The sequence below is a fragment of the Gymnoscopelus microlampas genome, assembly GCF_963454915.1.
Source record: "Gymnoscopelus microlampas genome assembly, chromosome: 22".
NCBI lineage: Eukaryota > Metazoa > Chordata > Actinopteri > Myctophiformes > Myctophidae > Gymnoscopelus > Gymnoscopelus microlampas.
Genome location: NC_139959.1, coordinates 44,039,394 through 44,057,708, shown reverse-complemented (window position 1 = coordinate 44,057,708; position 18,315 = coordinate 44,039,394). Strand labels below are relative to the sequence as shown.

Sequence of the window (18,315 nt, the reverse complement as noted above, 5' to 3'; positions counted from 1 at the left end):
TTTATCATGCCATTATGCCATGTTCAATTACAGGCCCAATTTTATCAAGTATTCTCATTACAGACTCTTTGCTGAATCTGTACCGCCTTTTAAATTCATTATTATCATAACATTCGACTGGGTTTAGACGGTCCCTCATTTTTCTTTGAGCTACTCTTTCTTTTTCATGAAGCCATCTGATATATGCTGCCATGTTTACATTTAAACCACCTGTACTGCAAGTTTAGAATTAATCCCTTTCTGACATTTAAATTGGAGTTTAAAGTAGTGGTGCAACAGGATTAACATTAATCCAGGTTTACTGTGAAAATAAAAACCAAGATTAGAGGATGGTTTAAAACTAAACCTGGTTAGTGGAAACTAGGTTTAAAGTTTGGTGCAACTGGATTAATAGATAAACCTTGATTTAAACCAGGTTAAAGCTTAATCCCTCTTGGTGCAACCGACCCTGAGTGTAACATTCATCGAGCTCTGGACTTAGTACTTTTTTTTTCACCATTGGGTCACTACCGAAACGAAAGTTTGTCACTACCGAAATGAAAGTTAAATCCGAAAAAAAATCACTAAGTGTAACATTCATCGAGCTCTGGACTTAGTACATTTTTTTTTCACCATTGGGTCACTACCGAAACGAAAGTTTGTCACTACGGAAACGAAAGTTAAATCCGAAAAAATCACTAAGTGTAACATTCATCGAGCTCTGGACTTAGTAAAAAAATAATTTTCACCATTGGGTCACTACCGAAACGAAAGTTTGTCACTACGGAAACGAAGGTTAAATCCGAAAAAATCACTAAGTGTAACATTCATCGAGCTCTGGACTTAGTACCTTTTTTTTCACCATTGGGTCACTGCCGAAACGAAAGTTAAATCCGAAAAAATCACTAAGTGTAACATTCATCGAGCTCTGGAATTAGTAAAAAAAAAATTCACCATTGGGTCACTACCGAAACGAAAGTTAAATCCGAAAAAATCACTAAGTGTGGAGGCCAAAATCGTCCCCCCAAAAACCTGTTAGGAGTACGTTTCAGGCAATTTAGAGTCGATTGGTAGTACTTTGTAGTGACTTTTTTTTTTCACCTTTGTGTCACAACCGAAACGAAAGTTTGTCACTACCGAAACGAAAGTTAAATCCGAAAAAATCACTAAGTGTAACATTCATCGAGCTCTGGACTTAGTACATTGTTTTTTTCACCATTGGGTCACTACCGAAACGAAAGTTTGTCACTACCGAAATGAAAGTTAAATCCGAAAAAATCACTAAGTGTAACATTCATCAAGAACTGGACTTACTACTTTTTTTTTTCACCATTGGGTCACTACCGAAACGAAAGTTTGTCACTACCGAAACGAAAGTTAAATCCGAAAAAATCATTAAGTGTAACATTCATCGAGCTCTGGACTTAGTACATTTTTTTTTCACCATTGGGTCACTACCGAAATGAAAGTCTGTCACTACCGGAACGAAAGTTAAATCCGAAAAAATCACAAGTAGAATTATGTGCGGGATGTAATTTGTATACAGATGTGAGGTGACTAAATTGAATTGACTACATTTTTTTTTAAATGTTAAATTTTAAAAGAAAAAAAACTCTCTCTCCCACTTGTGCCAGTGTGCCAATGATTACCTTCCCCTGTGCCCATGTTGGCACCCATGCCTTGGGTTGCCTACCCCTGGTTTAGACTGATGCGAAGTTCCTTGTTTAACCTGTGACCCTAGTTTACTGAGACACTACACTGTGTCTCTATTTATTCTATGATCCTATAGTTTACTGAGACACTATACTGTCTCTCTGTATTCTATGATCCTATGGTTTACCTAGACTCTGTATTCTATGATCCTATAGTTTACTGAGACACTATACTGTCTCTCTGTATTCTATGATCCTATAGTTTACTGAGACACTACACTTTTTCTCTGTATTCTATGGTCCTATAGTTTACTGAGACACTACACTGTTTTTATGTATTCTTTGATCCTATAGTTTACTGAGACACTACACTGTCTCTCTGTATTCTATGATCCTATAGTTTACTGAGACACTACACGTTCTCTCTGTATTCTATGGTCCTATAGTTTACTGAGACACTACACTGTCTCTCTGTATTCTATGATCCTATAGTTTACTGAGACACTACACTGTCTCTCTGTATTCTATGATCCTATAGTTTACTGAGACACTACACTGTCTCTCTGTATTCTATGATCCTATAGTTTACTGAGACACTACACTTTCTCTATGAATTCTATGATCCTATAGTTTACTGAGACACTACACTGTCTCTATGTATTCTATGATCCTATAGTTTACTTTGGTTGGTTGGCTGGCTGGTTGGTTCCCTGGTTGGGTTGAGTTGGTTGGTTGGTTGGTTGGTTGGTTGGTTGGTTGGTTGGCTGGCTGGCTGGCTGGCTGGCTGGCTGGCTGGCTGGCTGGCTGGCTGGCTGGCTGGCTGGCTGGCTGGCTGGCTGGCTGGCTGGCTGGCTGGCTGGCTGGTTGGCTGGCTGGCTGGCTGGCTGGCTGGCTCCACTGCAGTTGAGTGATGTCGACAAACACACTAGTGACTTAATTAGTTGTTTCTGGTTTATTATAGTTGTTGACACAACCATTGTATTGTGAAGTAATTGTAGTATCAGTCTGTAGTAAATTCTGAAGAACAGCAACAATGGAAAACCTGCGATCAGTGTTGCCATCTCTGCTTACCCGTTTTCTGGGTTTGTTTCTAAAGTGTAGTTGCTTATTTGGGCTTCCTTCCTAAATGTTGTTTATACCAGTGGTTCTCAAACATTTTCATGTCAAAGGACCCCCAAATTAATATGAATATGTAATTGGCCACGGACCCCCATCTGATATCAGTATTTGATATCCCTTTGAGATTTATTTTAAAATGGCAGATTTTATTAAGGTATAACTTGTCACTTTAGAACTTTAAAAATGAGCAGATAGTCTGTTTACAGACTTTACACTTTATTTTCAACCTGTAAATAAGTCAAGAAGCAAAAGACGCTGGTATGGGACTCCTGGCTAACTGGGATGGGGTTCAATTCCCTGCGGTGTCTCCTGATTGCAGGTTAAAAGTGTATTTATATCGATTTATAAAACCATGCTACTGACTAAACCACTACTTAGTCAGCACCAGAGTATTAATGTTTTGTTTTTTCAGTTCCAGGAAATAGTCATGCCCCGAGTATGTAATGTTTTTTTATGAAGCATTACATACTCTGGGCATGAGTTGATTGGTAGTACTTTGTAGTGACTTTTTTTTTGGTCCCTAACATTCATCGAGCTCTGGACTTAGTACATTTATTTTTTTCACCATTTACCGAAACGAAAGTTGGTCATTACCGAAACGAAAGTTAAATCCGAAAAAATCACTAAGTGTGGACGCAAAAATCGTCCCCCCAAAAACCTGTTAGGAGTACGTTTCAGGCAATTTAGAGTTGATTGGTACTACTTTGTAGTGACTTTTTTTGGTCCCTAACATTCATCGAGCTCTGGACTTAGTACATTTTTTTTTCACCATTTGGTCAGTACCGAAACGAAAGTCTGTCACTACCGAAACGGAAGTTAAATCCGAAAAAATCACTAAGTGTAACATTCATCGAGCTCTGGACTTAGTACATTTTTTTTTCAGCATTGGGTCACTACCGAAACGAAAGTCTGTCACTACCGAAACGAAAGTTAAATCCGAAAAAATCACTAAGTGTGGAGGCCAAAATCGTCCCCCCAAAAACCTGTTAGGAGTACGTTTCAGGCAATTTAGAGTTGATTGGTAGTACTTTGTAGTGACTTTTTTTTTTCACCTTTGTGTCACAACCGAAACGAAAGTTTGTCACTACCGAAACGAAAGTTAAATCCGAAAAAATCACTAAGTGTAAAATTCATCGAGCTCTGGACGTAGTACTTTTTTTTTCACCATTGGGTCACTACCGAAACGAAAGTTTGTCACTACCGAAACGAAAGTTAAATCCGAAAAAATCACTAAGTGTAACATTCATCGAGCTCTGGACTTAGTACTTTTTTTTTCACCATTGGGTCACTACCGAAACGAAAGTTTGTCACTACCGAAACGAAAGTTAAATCCGAAAAATTCACTAAGTGTAACATTCATCGAGCTCTGGACTTAGTAATTATTTTTTTTCACCATTGGGTCACTACCGAAACGAAAGTCTGTCACTACCGAAACGAAAGTTAAATCCGAAAAAATCACTAAGTGTGGAGGCCAAAGTCGTCCCCCCAAAAACCTGTTAGGAGTACGTTTCAGGCAATTTAGAGTTGATTGGTAGTACTTTGTAGTGACGTTTTTTTTTCACCATTGGGTCACTACCGAAACGAAAGTTTGTCACTACCGAAACGAAAGTTAAATCCGAAAAAATCACTAAGTGTGGAGGCCAAAATCGTCCCCCGAAAAACCTGTTAGGAGTGCCTTTCAGGAAATTTAGAGTTGATTGGTAGAACTTTGTTGTGACTTTTTTTTTTCACCTTTGTGTCACAACCAAAACGAAAGTTTGTCACTACCGAAACGAAAGTTAAATCCGAAAAAATCACTAAGTGTAACATTCATCGAGCTCTGGACTTAGTACTTTTTTTTTCACCATTGGGTCACTACCGAAACGAAAGTTTGTCACTACCGAAACGAAAGTTAAATACGAAAAATTCACTAAGTGTAACATTCATCGAGCTCTGGACTTAGTACATTTTTTTTCACCATTGGGTCAATACCGAAACGAAAGTCTGTCACTACCGAAACGAAAGTTAAATCCGAAGAAATCACTAAGTGTGGAGGCCAAAATCTTCCCCCCAAAAACCTGTTAGGAGTACCTTTCAGGAGATTTAGAGTTGATTGGTAGAACTTTGTAGTGACTTTTTTTTTTTCACCTTTGTGTCACAACCAAAACGAAAGTTTGTCACTACCGAAACGAAAGTTAAATCCGAAAAAATCACTAAGTGTAAAATTCATCGAGCTCTGGACTTAGTACTATTTTTTTCACCATTGGGTCACTACCGAAACGAAAGTTTGTCACTACCGAAACGAAAGTTAAATCCGAAAAAAATCACTAAGTGTAACATTCATCGAGCTCTGGACTTAGTACTTTTTTTTTCACCATTGGGTCACTACCGAAACGAAAGTTTGTCACTACCGAAACGAAAGTTAAATCCGAAAAATTCACTAAGTGTAACATTCATCGAGCTCTGGACTTAGTACATTTTTTTTTCACCATTGGGTCACTACCGAAACGAAGGTCTGTCACTACCGAAACGAAAGTTAAATCCGAAAAAAATCACTAAGTGTGGAGGCCAAAATCGTCCCCCCAAAAACCTGTTAGGAGTACGTTTCAGGTAATTTAGAGTTGATTGGTGGTACTTTGTAGTGACTTTTTTTTTTTCACCTTTGTGTCACAACCGAAAGGAAAGTTTGTCACTACCGAAACGAAAGTTAAATCCGAAAAAAAAACACTTGATGTAACATTCATCGAGCTCTGGACTTAGTAATTATTTTTTTTCACCATTGGGTCACTACCGAAACGAAAGTTTGTCACTACCGAAACGAAAGTTAAATCCGAAAAAATCACTAAGTGTGGAGGCCAAAGTCGTCCCCCCAAAAACCTGTTAGGAGTACGTTTCAGGCAATTTAGAGTTGATTGGTAGTACTTTGTAGTGACGTTTTTTTTTCACCATTGGGTCACTACCGAAACGAAAGTTTGTCACTACCGAAACGAAAGTTAAATCCGAAAAAATCACTAAGTTTGGAGGCCAAAATCTTCCCCCCAAAAACCTGTTAGGAGTACCTTTCAGGAGATTTAGAGTTGATTGGTAGAACTTTGTTGTGACTTTTTTTTTTCACCTTTGTGTCACAACCAAAACGAAAGTTTGTCACTACCGAAACAAAAGTTAAATCCGAAAAAATCACTAAGTGTAAAATTCATCGAGCTCTGGACTTAGTACTTTTTTTTCACCATTGGGTCACTACCGAAACGAAAGTTTGTCACTACCGAAACGAAAGTTAAATCCGAAAAAATCACTAAGTGTAACATTCATCGAGCTCTGGACTTAGTACTTTTTTTTCACCATTGGGTCACTACCGAAACGAAAGTTTGTCACTACCGAAACGAAAGTTAAATCCGAAAAAATCACTAAGTGTAACATTCATCGAGCTCTGGACTTAGTACTTTTTTTTTCACCATTGGGTCACTACCGAAACGAAAGTTTGTCACTACCGAAACGAAAGTTAAATCCGAAAAATTCACTAAGTGTAACATTCATCGAGCTCTGGACTTAGTACATTTTTTTTTCACCATTGGGTCACTACCGAAACGAAAGTCTGTCACTACCGAAACGAAAGTTAAATACGAAAAAATCACTAAGTGTGGAGGCCAAAATCGTCCCCCCAAAAACCTGTTAGGAGTACGTTTAAGGTAATTTAGAGTTGATTGGTAGTACTTTGTAGTGACTTTTTTTTTTCACCTTTGTGTCACAACCGAAACGAAAGTTTGTCACTACCGAAACGAAAGTTAAATCTGAAAAAAACACTTGGTGTAGCATTCATCGAGCTCTGGACTTAGTAATTATTTTTTTTCACCATTGGGTCACTACCGAAACGAAAGTTTATCACTCCCGAAACGAAAGTTAAATCCGAAAAAATCACTAAGTGTGGAGGCCAAAGTCGTCCCCCCAAAAACCTGTCAGGAGTACCTTTCAGGCGATTTAGAGTTGATTGGTAGTACTTTGTAGTGACTTTTTTTTTTCACCATTGGGTCACTACCGAAACGAAAGTTAAATCCGAAAAAATCACTAAGTGTGGAGGCCAAAGTCGTCCCCCCAAAAACCTGTTAGGAGTATGTTTCAGGCAATTTAGAGTTGAATGGTAGTACTTTGTAGTGACGTTTTTTTTTCACCATTGGGTCACTACCGAAACGAAAGTTTGTCACTACCGAAACGAAAGTTAAATCCGAAAAAATCACTAAGTGTGGAGGCCAAAATCGTCCCCCCAAAAACCTGTTAGGAGTACCTTTCAGGAAATTTAGAGTTGATTGGTAGAACTTTGTTGTGACTTTTTTTTTTCACCTTTGTGTCACAACCAAAACGAAAGTTTGTCACTACCGAAACGAAAGTTAAATCCGAAAAAATCACTTGGGTCGGTTGCACCAAGAAGGATTAAATAAAGCTTAGTTTAGGGTTAATCAAAGATTTGTTGATCTAGGATTTATTTTAATTCGAGTTGTGTTGCACCACTTCATTTTAAGCATTGCTTAACAAATCTGTGATTTAAATCCTTAACCTGTGATTAAAACTTTAAACAGTGATTAAAACGTTAAACAGTGATTATTTCATGGATTAAACTTTGTTGTGTGTCCGCCATCTTGGATTTGCGCTGTAAATAAAAAGGAATACTTCTTCTCTTGAGCCAAATATCATTAGAATTACTTTTTTATTCACTTTTGAGATAATGTGGGCAGGCGTGTTAAAAATATTTTATCATGCCATTATGCCATGTTCAATTACAGGCCCAATTTTATCAAGTATTCTCATTACAGACTCTTTGCTGAATCTGTACCGCCTTTTAAATTCATTATTATCATAAAATTCGACTGGGTTTAGACGGTCCCTTATTTTTCTTTGAGCTACTCTTTCTTTTTCATGAAGCCATCTGATATATGCTGCCATGTTTACATTTAAACCACCTGTACTGCAAGTTTAGAATTAATCCCTTACTGACATTTAAATTGGAGTTTAAAGTAGTGGTGCAACAGGATTAACATTAATCCAGGTTTACTGTGAAAATAAAAAACAAGATTAAAGGATGGTTTAAAACTAAACCTGGTTAGTGGAAACTAGGTTTAAAGTTTGGTGCAACTGGATTAATAGATAAACCTTGATTTAAACCAGGTTAAAGCTTAATCCCTCTTGGTGCAACCGACCCTGAGTGTAACATTCATCGAGCTCTGGACTTAGTACTTTTTTTTTCACCATTGGGTCACTACCGAAACGAAAGTTTGTCACTACCGAAACGAAAGTTAAATCCGAAAAAAATCACTAAGTGTAACATTCATCGAGCTCTGGACTTAGTACATTTTTTTTTCACCATTGGGTCACTACCGAAACGAAAGTTTGTCACTACGGAAACGAAAGTTAAATCCGAAAAAATCACTAAGTGTAACATTCATCGAGCTCTGGACTTAGTACATTTTTTTTTCACCATTGGGTCACGACCGAAACGAAATTCTGTCACTACCGAAACGAAAGTTAAATCCGAAAAAATCACTAAGTGTGGAGGCCAAAATCGTCCCCCCAAAAACCTGTTAGGAGTACGTTTCAGGCAATTTAGAGTTGATTGGTAGTACTTTGTAGTGACTTTTTTTTTCACCTTTGTGTCACAACCGAAACGAAAGTTTGTCACTACCGAAACGAAAGTTAAATCCGAAAAAATCACTAAGTGTGGAGGCCAAAGTCGTCCCCCCAAAAACCTGTTAGGAGTACGTTTCAGGCAATTTAGAGTTGATTGGTAGTACTTTGTAGTGACGTTTTTTTTTCACCATTGGGTCACTACCGAAACGAAAGTTTGTCACTACCGAAACGAAAGTTAAATCCGAAAAAATCACTAAGTGTGGAGGCCAAAGTCGTCCCCCCAAAAACCTGTTAGGAGTACCTTTCAGGCGATTTAGAGTTGATTGGTAGTACTTTGTAGTGACTTTTTTTTTCACCATTGGGTCACTACCGAAACGAAAGTTTGTCACTACCGAAACGAAAGTTAAATCCGAAAAAATCACTAAGTGTGGAGACCAAAGTCGTCCCCCCAAAAACCTGTTAGGAGTACCTTTCAGGCGATTTAGAGTTGATTGGTAGTACTTTGTAGTGACTTTTTTTTTCACCATTGGGTCACTACCGAAACGAAAGTTTGTCACTACCGAAACGAAAGTTAAATCCGAAAAAATCACTAAGTGTGGAGGCCAAAGTCGTCCCCCAAAAAACCTGTTAGGAGTACGTTTCAGGCAATTTAGAGTTGATTGGTAGAACTTTGTTGTGACTTTTTTTTTTCACCTTTGTGTCACAACCAAAACGAAAGTTTGTCACTACCGAAACGAAAGTTAAATTCAAAAAAATCACTAAGTGTAACATTCATCGAGCTCTGGACTTAGTACTTTTTTTTTCACCATTGGGTCACTACCGAAACGAAAGTATGTCACTACCGAAACGAAAGTTAAATCCGAAAAATTCACTAAGTGTAACATTCATCGAGCTCTGGACTTAGTACATTTTCTTTCACCATTGGGTCACTACCGAAACGAAAGTCTGTCCTACATAAAAGGTCCTACATAAAAGGTCAAAAGGTGTCCAAAATCAAGGTGATCGCAGTGTCTCTCAAAAGGATTGCAAGGTCTCCGTCTTGATAAAGCTCAACGAACCAAAATCGTCCCCCCAAAAACCTGTTAGGAGTACGTTTCAGGCAATTTAGAGTATGTCACTACCAGACAAAGTATGTCACTACCGAAACGAAAGTTAAATCCGAAAAATTCACTAAGTGTAACATTCATCGAGCTCTGGACTTAGTACATTTTTTTTCACCATTGGGTCACTACCGAAACGAAAGTCTGTCAGTACCGAAACGAAAGTTAAATCCGAAAAAATCACTAAGTGTGGAGGCCAAAATCGTCCCCCCAAAAACCTGTTAGGAGTACGTTTCAGGCAATTTAGAGTTGATTGGTAGTACTTTGTAGTGACTTTTTTTTTTTCACCTTTGTGTCACAACCGAAAGGAAAGTTTGTCACTACCGAAACGAAAGTTAAATCCGAAAAAAAACACTAAGTGTAACATTCATCGCGCTCTGGACTTAGTAATTATTTTTTTTCACCATTGGGTCACTACCGAAACGAAAGTTTGTCACTACCGAAACGAAAGTTAAATCCGAAAAAATCACTAAGTTTGGAGGCCAAAGTCGTCCCCCCAAAAACCTGTTAGGAGTACCTTTCAGGCAATTTAGAGTTGATTGGTAGTACTTTGTAGTGACTTTTTTTTTTCACCATTGGGTCACTACCGAAACGAAAGTTTGTCACTGCCGAAACGAAAGTTAAATCCGAAAAAATCACTTAGTTTGGAGGCCAAAATAGTCCCCCCAAAAACCTGTTAGGAGTACCTTTCAGGAGATTTAGAGTTGATTGGTAGTACTTTGTAGTGACTTTTTTTTTCACCATTGGGTCACTACCGAAACGAAAGTTTGTCACTACCAAAACGAAAGTTAAAACCGAAAAAAATCACTAAGTGTAACATTCATCGAGCTCTGGACTTAGTACTTTTTTTTTCACCATTGGGTCACTACCGAAACGAAAGTTTGTCACTACCGAAACGAAAGTTAAATCCGAAAAAATCACTAAGTGTAACATTCATAGAGCTCTGGACTTAGTACATTTTTTTTTCACCATTGGGTCACTACCGAAACGAAAGTTTGTCACTACCGAAACGAAAGTTAAATCCGAAAAAATCACTAAGTTTAACATTCATCGAGCTCTGGACTTAGTACATTTTTTTTTTCACCATTGGGTCACTACCGAAACGAAAGTTTGTCACTACCGAAACGAAAGTTAAATCCGAAAAAATCACTAAGTGTAACATTCATCGAGCTCTGGACTTAGTAAAAAAAAAATTCACCATTGGGTCACTACCGAAACGAAAGTTAAATCCGAAAAAATCACTAAGTGTGGAGGCCAAAATCGTCCCCCCAAAAACCTGTTAGGAGTACGTTTCAGGCAATTTAGAGTTGATTGGTAGTACTTTGTAGTGACTTTTTTTTTCACCTTTGTGTCACAACCGAAACGAAAGTTTGTCACTACCGAAACGAAAGTTAAATCCGAAAAAAATCACTAAGTGTAACATTCATCGAGCTCTGGACTTAGTACTTTTTTTTTCACCATTGGGTCACTACCGAAACGAAAGTTTCCGTTTCGGTAGTGACCCGATGGTGAAAAAAAAAATGTACTAAGTGGTTACACTTAGTGTTTTTTTCGGATTTAACTTTCGTTTCGGTAGTGACAAACTTTCGTTTCGGTAGTGACCAGATGGTGAAAAAAATATATACTAAGTGGTTACACTTAGTGTTTTTTTCGGATTTATCTTTCGTTTCCGTAGTGACAAACTTTCGTTTCGGTAGTGACCCGATGGTGAAAAAAAAATGTACTAAGTGGTTACACTTAATGTTTTTTTCGGATTTAACTTTCGTTTCGGTATTGACAAACTTTCATTTCGGTAGTGACCCGATGGTGAAAAAAAAAAATTACCAAGTGGTTACACTTAGTGTTTTTTTTCGGATTTAACTTTCGTTTCGGTCGTGACAAACTTTCGTTTCGGTAGTGACCCGATGGTGAAAAAAAAAATTACTAAGTGGTTACACTTAGTGTTTTTTTCGGATTTAACTTTCATTTCGGTAGTGACAAACTTTCCTTTCGGTAGTGACACAATGGTGAAAAAATAAATGTATTTGTCTTGTTTGTTGTTCAAGTCAAAGCACCAGGAAGGCTGTATTTCTTGGCCAACAGTTAGCTCAATGGGTTGAGTCGCAGTATTCATGATCCAGAGGCCGTGAGTTCAAACCCCACTGGTGTATTTACTGTGATGCTTCCCTTTGCAGACTAACTTCTAGAAAAACAAGTTAAAACCACCAGGAAACCTGTAACTCTCAGCCAACAGCTTAGCTCAACTGGTTGAGCGTCTGTCCAATAACATGACTTGACTTGACTTGAGTTGGTTCGATTCCCACTCGAGTCAAGTGTCCCCAGTAACTTGGGGCAACGGTTAAATTGACTGTTATCCTTAGTGATGCTTCCCTTTGCAGACTAACTTCTAGAAATACAAGTTAAAACCACCAGGGAACCTGTAACTCTCAGCCAACAGCTTAGCTCAACTGGTAGAGCGTCTGTCCAATAACATGACTTGACTTGACTTGAGTTGGTTCGATTCCCACTCGAGTCAAGTGTCCCCGGTAACTTGGGGCAACGGATAAATTGACTGTTATCCTTAGTGATGCTTCCTTTTGCAGACTAACTTCTAGAAATACAAGTTAAAACCACCAGGAATCCTGTAACTCTCAGCCAACAGCTTAGCTCAACTGGTAGAGCGTCTGTCCAATAACATGACTTGACTTGAGTTGGTTCGATTCCCACTCGAGTCAGGTGTCCCCGGTAACTTGGGGCAACGGATAAATTCACTGTTATCCTTAGTGATGCTTCCCTTTGCAGACTAACTTCTAGAAATACAAGTTAAAACCACCAGGAAACCTGTAACTCTCAGCCAACAGCTTAGCTTAACTGGTAGAGCGTCTGTCCAATAACATGACTTGACTTGACTTGAGTGGGTTCGATTCCCACTCGAGTCAAGTGTCCCCGGTAACTTGGGGCAACGGATAAATTGACTGATATCCTTAGTGATGCTTCCCTTTGCAGACTAACTTCTAGAAAAACAAGTCAAAACCACCAGGAAATCTGTAAGTTAAAACCACCAGGAAACTTGTAACTCTCAGCCAACAGCATAGCTCAACTGGTAGAGCGTCTGTCCAATAACATGACTTGACTTGACTTGAGTGGGTTCGATTCCCACTCGAGTCAAGTGTCCCCGGTAACTTGGGGCAACGGATAAATTGACTGATATCCTTAGTGATGCTTCCCTTTGCAGACTAACTTCTAGAAATACAAGTTAAAACCACCAGGAAACCTGTAACTTTCAGCCAACAGCTTAGCTCAACTGGTAGAGCGTCTGTCCAATAACATGACTTGACTTGACTTGAGTGGGTTCGATTCCCACTTGAGTCAAGTGTCCCCGGTAACTTGGGGCAACGGATAAATTGACTGATATCCGTAGAATAACTTGTAGGAGTGTGCTGGTTCAAATCCAGTTCAACCCAGAGAGTACTCGGTAGTTTGATACGGTAGTTTGTTATGGCAGTTTGATACAGTAGTTTCATAAGGAACGTAACAGACTACAGCAATCTGCAATCAGCAGACACCGCAGGGAATTGAACCCCATCCTAGTAAACCAGGAGTTCCATACCAGCGTCTTGACTTGCTTCTTGACTTCTTGACTTCTTTTAATTCTAAAGTGACAATTTATACCTTAAAAAAGTCTGCCATTTTAAAATAAATCTCAAAGGGATATCAAATACTGCTATCAGATGGGGGCCCGTGGGCAAATACATATTAATATTAATTTGGGGGTCTTTGATATGAAAATGTTTGAGAACCACTGGTTTAAATAACATTTAGAAAGGAAGCCCAAATAAGCAACTACAGTTTAGAAACAAGCCCAGAAAACGACAACCACCACTATTTATAAGCCACTTTGCAAACAAACAAGCCCAAAGTCACTTATAATAAGCAGACATGGCAACACTGATCACAGGTTTTATCAAACCCGAAGTTATGCAGGAATGCCTACTGAGTGTCAAAAAAAATACTTTCTGGCCTTGACAGCCCATGCATCAAAACAGAAAAGTCATATCTGCTTGCATTAAAAGGCAAATATTGTACTGTTACTCCACTACAATTATTTGAAAACTTTAGTTACTAGTTATTGTAGATATAAATTATTATATTATAAAAACATACATTAACCACTTGCCTTTCCCAGATGTACAACCACAAGGACGCACGCACGTACGCACGCACACACCACTAACCTGTACAACACTCGGGTCCAGATTGACAAAGGTATCCAGGTCCATGTTGACATTGGAGGCAGCGGCACTTCTCACATAGGAAAGGGATGCACCACCTACAGGTCATAAAGAAAATACTGAATTTATCCATCTCTGAAGTGTGTGTGTGTGTGTGTGTGTGTGTGTGTGCGTGCGTGCGTGCGTGCGTGCGTGCGTGCGTGCGTGCGTGCGTGCGTGCGTGCGTGCGTGCGAAATTTGAGACATTGTGAGGATTTTTGAGTTAGGCTATTATCACTGGTATACAGTACAGTACAGACAGTTGTGTATGAACTTGGGGTCCTTGACATGGAAATGTTTGAGAACCACTGCAATATACAGTATGTGTTTGTACGCATGTACATGTGAATGAATGCTTGCTTACCCAAAAATGGCTCTGTATTCTGGAAGCTGGTAGTGCTGATAGCTGTAGTGCGGCTGAGTCCAGAGAAGGCTTTTTCTGCGATGTTAAAGAGCACTTTCTTCTTCTCCAGTGTACAGCTGGACACTACCAGCAAACTGGAATTACTGGAAACACCAGGAGACACACAGCACACATCTCAAAAGAGTGCTACCACATTTTCAACCACAAATGTAATTTATTCAGTCTCTAAAATTCAGTCCCTTACATATCTTATTTACCTTTTGGCTAATATGTCATGGAATCACACACATCACTCTTTTATAATTTGTTGTACGATGTTGCTTGTAGAAATGTATGCTAATTTTACTACTTTCTTTTTTTTTTTTTTGAAAATGTGTGAATTATTATTATTAGGACTTTTATTTCTATAAAATAATAATTGATTCTTATTTTTGCCAGCCGAAATACGGATGCCAGTGTTAATTAGGTTCAAAATAGTTTTGGGTGGGGCGCCCGTTGGCCTAGCGGTCCAGGCGCATACCATATATAGGCTCTAATACAGTCTGACAGAGTGTCGCGAGTTTGAATCCCAGTCCCGACAACCTTTGCTGCATGTCATTCCCCATCTCTCTCTCACTGTTTCCTGTCTCGCTCTACTATACACTGTCAATAAAGCCCAAAATATTCCCAATTTATTTTTTATAATAATATTTTTTTGGATTAATGTCGATGTTCAAGTGTGTGCAAGTAGTGAAGAAATACTAAAGTAAACATGATTTACGATACTACTGGCTCCCTCCCCAACACCCATCACCTGAGGGTGTCCTCTGAGATGGTCTGTAGGACACTGGTATCCAGGGAACACAGGTTGGGTCCCTTGACACAACTGAGCTCTGCACTGCCAAGACTGTTGCCCGCCTTAGTCAGATACTTGGAAATGATGGCCTTGGCTTTGATGGTGACAAAAAATGTGTTAGTGCCATATACATGTACTGCACACATTTACGAACACACATGCAAAAACGTGTAAATATAATCACAACGCATTATGTTTTCTCACTTTTACACTGATTACACTGCCTGCCAGCCAGCCTGCCAGCCAGACAGACAGACAAACAGACAGACGCTCTACCTCCTGAGCCACTGCCGCCCCCATGTATTTTTGTCGATAACACCATCAATCAATCAAAGATCATTTGTATACTTACCAGAGCTGAAGAGTCCATTAAAGAACACAGTGTGTCAATCTGTGTGATGTTCCACATGCTGATGTCATCAGTAGTGGCGTTGCGTGACGCAGGCCCCAGCTCCTGGACTTTCTCTTCTGGGATTAACGACTCACTGACATAGGCCTGACGTTGTGGATAGAGACATATTAGTGGATAGAGACATATTAGACGGGACACCAGATCAGAAATGCAACTGGAATCACTTTATTTGCGATACCTGTTCATTCATGCAATACATTTACAAGACTTTTATCTTGGTGGTAATGTGGTCAGACAATATTAAATATTATGGTAAAAGGACAACAGCCTCACATGCAAGAATACAATGCAAAATACATTGGAAACAGACTTTCCAAATGTCTTCATGAAGTTATCATTTAATTGGATGAAATACGCCAGGCGCACAAGAAAATACCAATTGTTGACCACGGGGTTGTTGGGGGTCACTGGGCACTGTGGATGACAGGTTGGACAATTTATAAAGATCATCAAATCAAAGGATTTCAAATGAGAGCCATATTAGCAATAGCAGTAGTAGTAGAGAGTATAAAAGAAATCTCACCATGAAATTGGCTGTCAAACAACCTGTCCAAATCAACACAGATTTTTTTTATAAAAAGGCAATAATTTCAATAAAGTATTCTCTTGAGTAGTAGACTAGAGTGAACAAAGTTAAATGTCCTGGCTCTTGTGTACATGATGGGAGGCATTTGTGCATATGCGTGTGTGCAAGTGTGTGTGTGTGAGTATAGCTAACCCTCTGGTGCAGAATGTCTCAGGTCATCTATGCTGGCCCAGACGGCTGGTTCTATCTCTGGTAGTACATATGGCATGGCCTCGTACAGACGTTCCACACTGGCACAATAAACATATTAATTGACAGACAGAATTGCTCAGTAGCACCCCTCTGCCCAAAAGGAATAGTTTTGGTATTGCAGCTGAAAAAGCTTGGAATGACAGACAGTCAGATTGTGAGAAAGAATATCTGGATTTTTTTTAGGCTTACAACCTGTTTAATACGTATTAGGGGGCAATATTTATATATAATATATTTTTTTTACATTCATGGTGTAGCCCCTTTAAAATGTAAGCCATTTAACATCATCACAACACACTCGCATGACTTGGTAGACATCACAGGGTGGCTTAACCTAAGAAATAAAATAAAAGTCCATGCATTATAATAATAATTATTATCCTACTATAATTCTAGTAACCTCTGTGCGTTTGTAGTGGTGGTGGTGAAGCTACCCGGTTCTCCCCACTGGCTGGACCAATTGCTCTGATTTTGCACACAGCCATTGACCATTACCATCTGAACTTAACTGTGAAGCCCGTTTTTCAATTTCATCAAATCTCAGCTTCTTATTAGCGTTTTTGTGTCAAACACTGTCGCCATGGTTACGGGGCTGCCCAGCTATGGGACGAACTGCCTCCCGGGTTGCCAGATCATGTGCGCATATCCCCCCACGCATGCGTCGACCGGGTATGGTCTAGTTATTATAATTACTATTATATTTTGCTGTACATTTTTTAAGCTGTCATAAGACGCTCTACAGATGAGGTTACCTCTCTAGCGAGCCGAACCAGGTGGTGCAGGAACTCAGGAAAGTCTCCTTGAGACTGTGTCAGATGGTCAAACACTGCATGGATGATGACGTCTTTTTCTGGAGGAGTAGGCACCAGCAGCATCTCTGCAGTCTGCTTCGGAGTCAGGAGGTGTAGAACCTCCATCTGGACACGTTTAAGACAAGAGAGAGACAGACAGGACATAATAGGAGAGGGCAGGATATGAGATTTAACCACTGAAGCCCTATTTTATACGTAATCGAATTATAATGTCACACTCGCAAATCAGCTATTACGTTTTTGAAAATCTTGCAATCCTGTGATGACATGCCCAAAATATACGCCAGGTTGAAAGGTTATTAAGTTACTGAAATTGTAGTGTCAAGTACAAACAATCAAATCAATGTTTTCAGTAAAAATGTTCAGATTATCCACACTCACTCCAGAGAAGTCACGGTTGAGGTCATAGAAGTCTGTGATGGGGGCGAACATGGAGAAGAATCCAAAGTTCTCCTCCAGCCATTCTGCACTATGGCTGGATGAGGAGACACACTGAGGATCTGAAGATAAATACACAAGTCAGTGTAGGCTATAATAGTATAGTATTAGAATAGAGTAATGTTTTACTAAAAAATGTACTCTGAAAGCAACAGAAATTCCTGTATATCTGCAGACAAATCGTACATCACTGGGCTGGGGTTGTGATCAGGATCCATGAGACGCATATGATGACTCAGATCTTTTACTCTGGACCCAGCAATGCAAAGAAATGTATCATTATTCCGGGACTATTTTGTGTATTTCAACTATAAGTGTTTTCCAAACGTAGCCGTAGGGTCTTACTCTTGACCCATTTTTGGGTCACAGACCAGGTTTTATGAATTAAAGTAAGGTAAAGTAAATATCCTGCTTGTTTTTTGTTTTTTCAAAAATAAACAAAGTCCCACAATCTTTAAAAAAAAAATCAACAGATTTTCAGAAATTAAAGAAAAGGAACAGGAATACAAAAGATTTTCAGAAGATTTTAAGAAATACATTTCTTAAAATCGTGGAAGGTGTCTGTAGTGGTAGGTGAAGCTACCCGGTTCTCCTCAGTGGCTGGACCAATTGCTCTGATTTTGCACACAGCCATTGACCATTACCATCTGAACTTAACTGTGAAGCCCGTTTTTCAATTTCATCAAATCTCAGCTTCTTATTAGCGTTTATGTGTCAAACAATGTCGCCTCCCGGGTTGCCAGATCATGTGCGCATATCCCCCCACGGATGCGTCGACCGGGTATGGTCTAGTACTTTATAATTCATAATGATTTTTCTTAAAAGTTTAGGTCCCAGGAAGTCACCAAATGTATCTTTCAGGTCTCAAGCTGAAAATGTTTGGGAAACAGTTATGTTCTAGAGAAGATAGCATTCCCTTTATAAACGGGACAACTCACAGGGCTTGGTAAACAGGACAGGTGAAGTTCTTAAAGCTGAGGC

General features: G+C 39.1%; 1 protein-coding gene across 1 annotated transcript in view; it reads left to right on the top strand.

The window, feature by feature from the left end:
* Window positions 1-18,315, top strand: part of LOC311039183 (uncharacterized protein) — a 396,442-nt gene that overhangs the window by 124,373 nt on the left and 253,754 nt on the right. The window lies entirely within an intron of this gene.